Genomic DNA, 9,052 nt, shown 5'->3' with positions numbered 1-9,052 from the left:
TAGAAGCTTTATTGTCAATATAGTGCACTGCAAGACAACAATACAATTTAATTTTAAAGGCACTCCCTGAACACAAAAAATACACTGCAATGTCTATAAAATGTCAAAAAAAAAAAACAAAACTGTGGAAACTGTAATCAGTATTTCCCAAAGCCCAAGATGACATCCTCAATTATTATTATTTTTTTTGTTCAAAACCTGAAGTTATTAAGAAAACAAAAAATATTTAAATTTAAGAAGCTGGAATCCGAGCATTTTAAAGTTTTTTTCTTCTTTTTTTGTAAATTACTTATATGGATAAATTAATTAGCAAAATAGTTTTCAATTAGCTAATTGATCCATCATTGCAGCTCTACTTTAGATAATTAAGTTGCTCTCTAAATGCTTTACAGGGACAACTGAAGGATAAATTCTGCAGCTCTGTGCAGCTTCTTGTGTGCTCAGATTTAGCAGTCAGTTAGACTTGCTGACGCAGGTGTAGCTGATAATTTAATATGCGTCTCCTGCTATGACTAAACACAATGCCGTCTATAAAAAACGTCCGAGAATCCGATTTGCTTTCAAACAACAAGTAGTTGTGTCTATATGCACCTTGTTTTTAGGGTGTTGCACAGTTTTAAATGTGGACTCTAACATCCACTAACTTGATCCAGGGTTTTTCTCAGTGATAAAGCAGAGCTGAGAGGATAGGGAATGGCTGCCAAAAACACGACTCCAAACAAATACAAATGTTGCTCAATAATATGAATGCAACCGTCACAAGTTGTAAGCTTGTAAAATGTCAAGTCTTGAGAGTTTAAATTGAGTTCTTCTTCCATAAATGGCCAAAAAGTCAATCAATGCAGTTATTAAATTGTAAACAACCACAACATTTTCGTCTAGTCTGCTAAATGCAAATGAGCTAGTGATTTTTTGGAGTTTGCAAGTCATGAACCAATTTCATTCGTTTCTTTGCTACCAAAATCTATACAAAATAGATAAATACAAAAAAGCCAAGTGTTCCAAGTCAAGGTATAAAGTTAAAACATTATACTGGCACAAATGAGCCAGAAAACTTGGTGGTAAAACCTGCTTTGCTTTGGTCCCTTTAGTGCAGAAAGGATGCATTACAAAGCAAGTTAGACAAAACCAGACTTTGTGAGAGTTGGCTCAGCAAAACCAAAAACCTCAATCAGAGATAATTACCACAGCGGTTGACAACTGTCTATGTTAACTGCAACATTTGCAGACTCGCACAAAAATGAAAAATGATGTGCCGCCTACTTCAGTCAAGAGAAACATTCTTTTGTAAAGGAGAGTGTGAGGAATCTAAAAATTGATTTTGATAAAAAGCAACACTGTTCCTGCAAATGATGCAAGAGAGGAACGCTGGTAGAAAACTGCTAATCGTCTAAGCAATATATTAATTTTACCACTCGGTGACTCTCAGTGCAGCTCATTTCTGACGAGACAGCTTTAGATAAGCGCTTTAAACATTTAAACATGATGCTCAAGTAGTGCATTTAGGTTTGACAGTGTCTCCGGTTGAAGGCTACGTGGAAATCACTTTGGTTTTTGGTCAAATCATGATCTAAAGATTGTCATTGATTAAATATTCTCTGAGATAAATACTAATAGGCTGATCAATTATCTATTCTGTGTTTTATTAGCTGCAAAACCAGCTGTAAAATTGACTTGGCAGCAAATCAGAACCCAGTATATAAATGTACAACATACCTTGTTAACCCATTAATCTTTATTTGTATTTCAATATAGTTAGCATGGGGGCTCAGCTTCCCAGTTCAAATTGATCCATCTGATCATCCATTCATTATCTATACACCGCTTAATCCTCGCTAGGGTCGCGGGGTGCTGGAGCCTATAACTTAGGGTGAAGGCAGGGGACACCCTGGACAGGACAGACAACCCGGAGAGAACATGCAAACTCTACACAGAAAGGTCCTGGTGCCCCCACCGGGACGCTAACTGGCGACCTTCTTGCTGCGAGGCAAGTGCTACAAACTATGCCACTTTGTAGCCCTTCATCTGATCAGAACTCAGAAAAACAACAGATATATAGAATAAAACAAAAAATACTGTGTTGATCCCCAAGGGGAAATTGTGTAAAATACATATATTATATATGATTAGATATGATTTTCTTAGGCACAGTTGGTAGCACTTTTGCCTCGCAGCAAGAAGGTCGCCAGTTCAGTTGGGGGCACCGGAATCTTTCTGCGTGAAGTTGGCATGTTCTCCCCATGCAGCGTGGGTTCTCTCCAGGTTCTCCAGCTTCCTCCCATACAGTCCAAAAACATGTTGAGGTTAACTGGTGATTCTAAATTGTCCGTAGGTGTGAATGTGACTATGCTTGGTTGTCTGTCTCTAAGTGTGGCCCTGTGATAGACTGGCGACCTGTCCAGGGTGTCTCCTGCCTTCCCCCTAAGTCGGTTGGGATAGACTCCAGCCCCCCTGCAACCCTAGTGAGGATTAAATGGTGTACAGATTATGGATGGATGGACGGATGGACGGATGGATGGATGGATGGATGGATGGATGGATGAGTTTCTTAAAATGATTTGAACAAGAATGCCCAATTCATAGATCAACAATCAATTATCATTAATGGTCCTTCAAAATAAACTAAATACTTGTGCTTTCTTCAGTATTCATTTTAACCTTATTCAGGACTTTTGGGGTCTTTTGGACCCCAGGCCATTTGGTTTAGGTTTTTAAATATATAAAAAAGAGGGACATTTTTCATGCATTTGGAACCAAAAATATATCAACTTATTAGAAAATGTATTTAACATAGTATAAAAGTCTATCATGAATACCAACAAGTATTTTGTACATAATCTTTCTTGGGGTCCAATGGACCCCAAAAGACCTTCTTCATGGTAACATGGAAGTCTTGAATAGGGTTGATTACATTTGATTTCAACACACATCTAATGATTTTTAGAACGGAATGTCTTTTGATTTAATTTTATTAACAAGCAAATAAACTTAACTCTAAGCTTCTAGAGCTAAGGTTTAACTCTACGCTCTGCCTCTATAAATTGATATTATAATTTTAGATTAAATATAGAAAGCAAAAATCAAAATAGTGTGTGAATATTGTGCACCTTTTTAAAGAAGATGTGATTAGCAGAGAGGGAGCTGGTGCTTCCTAACACAAAGCCAGGCTTGACTCAGTACAGTTTATCATGTAAAGCTACTAAGATTACGCAAATAGGATGCCAACAAGGTCGCCTGCACAATAACATACAGAGCAGAAACAGTAAAAGCACACTTCAATATAGTTTTTCACCTATTGTTTTTTTTTTCTTTTTAATCTTTCATGAGATTAAATGCTATTCGCTTCAACCTTCTCTGCAGAAATTAGTTTTGAACTAACTTCCACACATAATCACAACATGCTATCCTGCTCTCTGACTGCAGCTTGTCATCGTCTGCTTTGATCAGAATTTACCCACTTAAATGAAAGATGGCTGCACAGTGTTTGTACATTTACCAGATAGTTTGTGGTCTTCACAGCAGCTGCAGGTCTGGAGATATACCAATACAGTGGTAAGTGTTGGCTAAAAATACAGTTTCCATTAATATCCAGTCATCAAGCGCACTAACAGCAGCTCGCTAAATCACTTCTTTTCGGAGTTAGGTCCTCACTTTTAAACTGAGAACCAAGGGAGCAGATCACGAAGGAGCAAAACTTTCTTTCCTCCCTCAAGCTTTTCTCTGACTCATGTCTCTGGAAGTAAACTCTTCCAGCATCTCCAGTGTGATTTATTGTATGTTTTGGGGGCTTGGCAGAAGATTGAGTTTTATCGCACAACTTGTGGCTTCGCAATCATCCCTCAGAGAGGACAGATTCCCAGAGACTGTGCAGCTCTGGCAGCGTATCTGTACTTTTCCGTTTCTATTTTCCTGGTTGTTTAAGAGTTTTTCAGTTGGATATTTCAGTTTCTAACTAACTGGTGCTGCACATGTATTGCAACACTGCACAGCATGTCAAGGACGGTTCCTGCACTATGAAGACAGTTTTCAGCATATTTGCTTTTGTGATGAAACAACCAAGCTCCTTCTTGGATTTTTTCAGCACCAGGAGCAAGTCTCATTCGGCACTTGACTGCTCTGTCATTTTCAGAGGGGAGGTTATGATTTGATCATCTGAGCGCTCTTGGCTGCTCAGGTTGCTGGTTTTGCAGTGTTCCGTTTTTACAGCCTCGACTCCGCTGACACTGGACACCAGAGACGAGCTCAGAGCATTTCCCAGGAGGCCGAGCTGCTGCTGATGTGTCATCATAACGGTGTTCCTGGTCAGATGACCTTAGATAACCTCTGCGTTGAAGTCACTACGGTTTATCAGTGAGGATCTGAGACCTATTTGCCACAAGGAGTGACTCACTCCAGTCATTTACACTGGAACAAATGCATGAATCGCTGCCAAGATGCTTGTTGGAAATCCAGCCCAGACTCACACTCGTGTATCACCATTCAGCTATAAGTTAATCAGCAAGAGCTGGAGGACAAAACAAAACACCATCTCGCTTACTGCTCAAACAGATGCTCGAGATGCTGAACAGACAGGATGAAACTTTACTGCTGAGCCTCAGTGAACAGATAAAATAATCTTCCTATTTAATTCAAGGAAATATTCATCCCGTGGCAACTTTTGTATTTCTCAAAGTTTGTAATTGAGTATTCATGGTACAAAGTTACAAAGTCAATACAGACTTCATTTGGCTTCTTTCCTGCTCTTAATTTTCCAAAGCCTGATAACGCTTACTTCAGTACTTTAGATAATTATTCCTCCCCCAGACAGACCTGAGGAGCAGCAGCAGTACCAGCAGTGTGAACGAACTTGACAGCAAATCAGAGCCAAACAAAAAAACATATTTATGCGATTACTGCATGGCCAACTTAAGATGTCGGGTTCCCATGGCAACGTGATATTTACAGTCGAGCTGGACCCGAACATCCAAATATCCAAATTTTTGGTCGTTGTGGTGGTATATGATATATATTCACCTGCAACCTGCCCCAGCCTGCACACCACCCGCCGCCACCATCGATGGTGACAGAACTGTGACTGCCAACTTAAAATGGCATCAACAGCCAAGTACTGCCTGTGTGGAGCGCTCCGTCTCCGTCGACTGTGTGCGATATTGCAACCTCATTCAGTGATGTTAGTAACGCACAACTCAGCATGTTAGCAGATAAAACACATTCCCTCAGCTCAGAATCTGTATTGGTCATAGATAATAGTCAGGAAACGATTTGGTTAAAGGGAGATGTTCCTTCAGCCGATTTAAATCTGAAACTGTGAACATAACCTGCTCCCGACCAGGTTATCTCCACAGCATAAGTTACCATGGAGATCTAGCCAGGTAAAAAGAGAGCCACCTTCGTGGTACTGAAAACTCTGGCTTTAAGCTCAACATACCTTGCTAACCCACTAATCTCGCAAGATCAACATACCCAGGATATCTTTCAGAGATCCAGCTTGACTAACCCTAACAATCGCACTCAGGATAACCAGTCCTACGATGGTGGTTATCAGCTCAGTAAGTCAACCCAGGTTTGTCTGATCTGAGTATGAGCGCATGCACATAAAATGGGTCGACCTCTGACCAATCACAACTATGGACAAATCTGGCTGCAGAGCAGCTTACTTTACCGCCGAGGAGCAGAATATAATCTTTACAAAATATGAAGAATATAAAAACATCATAGGAGCTAAAAGCCAGGAAGGAAAGCTGGCAGAAAATTGCTGACTGTGTGAATGCATAAGTTCTATAATTTATAATATAATAAAATATGATCACTGTTCCATCATGAAGACATGTATCGGACAATAAGCACAACTGAGGATTCCTTTAATTAATTTGTTGTCTAATGTATATACTTGTGGCATATCTGACATTTTTTACTTTCAGCTGCAACCTTGGTGGTGTAAAAAGGACATGGGAACAAATGAAGAACAAACATAATTCAAAGCAGTGTAGGATTATTAACATATCCTACAAATACAAGTTTTAATCTGAAAGTCAGTTTACTGTTGTGGAGTGATATTGGCATGGAAAAAACAATATGAATTCGCTTTGACATTGCCTGTAGCCAACAGGAAAAAAAAAAAAAAGAATGAAGGAAAACAGGAGCTCATAGAGATCCTCATGCGCTGTTTTGCTGGTCCCGAAAAACCCTCACACTCCTCAGTGTTCCCTCACAATTCACGATCCGATGTGTAGCGGGTCTTCAATAAATGCCGGTGATGCCATTTTGTTAAGAACTGCTTCACTTTCTGCTCCTTCTAAAGAGAACTGATTTTCAGTGGGCAGTATTTTTATACCCAGTGATCTCAATTTCAAACATAACCTGCTGCAGAACAGGTTAGCCGTTCAGCATAAGTTACCATGGTGATGTACCCCGGTAAGAAGTGAACCACCTTCGTAGGACCGAAAACCCAGGATTTAACCTGAAGGTACCTCGCTAACCCTAAATCCTGCTTCATAGTACAGGCCCTAGGTTAGCTCCACAGCATAAGCTACCATGAAGATCTAGCCAGGTAAAAAGAGAGCCACCTTTGTGATACTGAAAACTCTGGCTTTAAGCTCAATATACCTCATACCTTAACATTGGAGTCTATATAATTTTTGGAGGCAGCCTCAAGTGGCCATTCGTGGAACTGCAGTTTTCAGCACTTCTGCATTGATTTTATCTTTCAGTGTGGATTGTGTTTTACAGCATATTGATTTACGCTATGATAGTGCTTCTGTTAAACAAAATGTTGTAGAGTAATAGGCTGTAATTTTATCTGACTTTTTCAGTGTGCAGCTGTATTGTACCAATTTGTGCTTAGTCAATTTCAACATATTAGCTCCAACTCCAACAAGATGACAACAATCTGTTCTGTTTTAGTCACCATTTTTTGATGTATGCTAAGAAACTCAGAAAACTCACTGCCAGCTAGGGCTTTGGCAGTGTCATCACTTACTGATACATCAGCGCACAAGAATAAATGCTCACAACAGTGAAGGCCACTTGCATGGGTTTAGAGTGTCAGCTCTTTGTAGATTCAATGCAGGAGTATAAATCAAGCTTTACACTATGTTCCAAATTGCACGCTTATTATTTAAACTTACAGCCGTTACAGAGAATGCGTTGTTACGTGCAGTATGCACACAAATGTGACAGACTGGTTCATCATAACATTGCATCTTCACCTTTGACCCTCTTGCTCAGAAATCCGTTGCCTTCTGCAGTGTAAGATTTGGAGAAAAAAAATACAAACTGTGGTATTTGAAAATGATATCTTTGCTTTCTCTGTCACTTAAGCCTGTTTATACTAAATTGTAATTTCTTTTTTTTTTTTTCCAGATGTGTTGAGCACATCTTGTACTCCTGGTTGGGAAATCACAGTTTTAGACCAGTGAAAGTGAACCTGAAAACCAAACAAAATTGAAAACTAGTTAAGTGGAAACTGCAGAATCTGGTGATAGTTAACAGTGAATTCATCGCTACTGGTGACCTGTAGACGTGGACATTTGATCAGCAATTGATAGCAGCTGCGGTGTGAATGAACAAATGAATCAGATTAATAGGAAGTCCAGGAAGTTTCCCCCATATTTACACTGAAAAACAGCCCTGGAAGATTTCAGTAAATCCCTTCACATCATAGATCACTGATCATCAGGGAATAAATCAAAAATGGTAACATGGGAGTACACTGGAAGTGCTTTCTCCTCATTATTCCCGTAAAGACTGAATCACATGGATAAGTATCTTCAGAATCATTAGGCTGGCGAGGAAAAAAATTCTGCAAACCAGCGTTCATCTGAAGAGACGTGTGTTCTGCAGAAAGGTATTTTGTAAATATGGTGAAGGAAAAATGGTCTCACTCTATGTCACAATAATATGTCCACAAAACCTACAGAAACTTTTAATCTTTTCCTGTAACTGCAATCCTAAAAAGGCATTTACTAAGTGGACATGAACAGGAAGAAGGCCGGACTGTAATTTTCATTATCCCGTCACACAATACTCCAACTAATTGCATGAAAACTGTTTGGCACTGCCATAGGAGCCCATTTTCACCACTGGGTCATTTTAATCAATGCATATTTCTTTCAAGAAGTGGTTTTGGTTCCACAAATGAATTGGCTCAAAAGCCCAACTCAAGCTTTTTTTTTTCTCTCCACAACTGCCTTGATTTGCATTGACTGTAGTCCAATAATTGTTAACTGCACAGAAGAATGTAACAAAATCAACCATACTGCCTGTTCTCATCTAAGAGTCAACCATGTGAGCAACTGCAGTTGTACGTTATTTCTCAGGAGGACGCGTGCACAGCTAAAAGTTTGCTCACCTTATTTCACTTACAGGAGTCTAAAACAGGGGTTCTCAACTGGTGGGTCACCTGTTCTGGGTGGATCCGCGGACAGTTGGTCAAAATTAAATAACATATAATGTGCGTCTCAGGTTGGACTTATTTTTTATTTTGAAAAAACTTTTATTTTGACAGGCATGGTAACCATAGTTTGTTTGACGTTCATTTTAAGTTTGTGTTGATGTTGGGACGCAAGATGTCAAAGCGCAAATATGACCCGGAGTATTGAAAATGTACTAGGGCTGGACCTCAATAGCCAACTATTCGTTCGCTGTGCTGGAACTGGGATATCAATTTTGATCTCTAAATATTCCTTCTTTTGTACATGCAGTTGTCATGGTCCTTCTTAGTTTCTCATTAATTTGCTCAAAATAAAGTGAAAACATATTGTTTTGTGCCCTTATTTATTTTGTGCAGTTTAGTACACACAGTTGCCATTGTCCAGTTACTGTGCATGGTTATATGCTCTGAAATGCATATTGCACAGGAAAATATATTGAATATTGAATTCTTAAAAAAAAAAAATAATAATCGGGTCGCGACTTAATGACCACGGGAAAATGTGGGTCCCAGGGTGAGACCAGTTGAGAACCCCTGGTCTAAAATACAGAGTGGCAACAGAATACCAAGACAGGATTTCTTAAATTAGCTGCATCTGCTTAAATATTGTGCCTAAAAAAG

General features: G+C 39.4%; 1 long non-coding RNA gene across 1 annotated transcript; it reads right to left on the bottom strand.

The window, feature by feature from the left end:
- Positions 1 to 618: 618 nt before the first annotated feature.
- On the bottom strand, positions 619 to 8,685 carry LOC103354504 (uncharacterized). The gene is made up of 3 exons (XR_520046.1): positions 8,609 to 8,685; positions 6,607 to 6,613; positions 619 to 629 (listed from the first exon to the last, which is right to left on the bottom strand). It is a non-coding gene; the product is annotated as an uncharacterized LOC103354504 (long non-coding RNA).
- Positions 8,686 to 9,052: the final 367 nt, after the last annotated feature.

This window comes from Stegastes partitus, unplaced genomic scaffold (assembly GCF_000690725.1).
Source record: "Stegastes partitus isolate 25-593 unplaced genomic scaffold, Stegastes_partitus-1.0.2 Scaffold110, whole genome shotgun sequence".
Lineage (NCBI taxonomy): Eukaryota > Metazoa > Chordata > Actinopteri > Pomacentridae > Stegastes > Stegastes partitus.
Note: the sequence above shows the minus strand (reverse complement) of the source record. Positions and strands in the feature narration are given on the sequence as shown.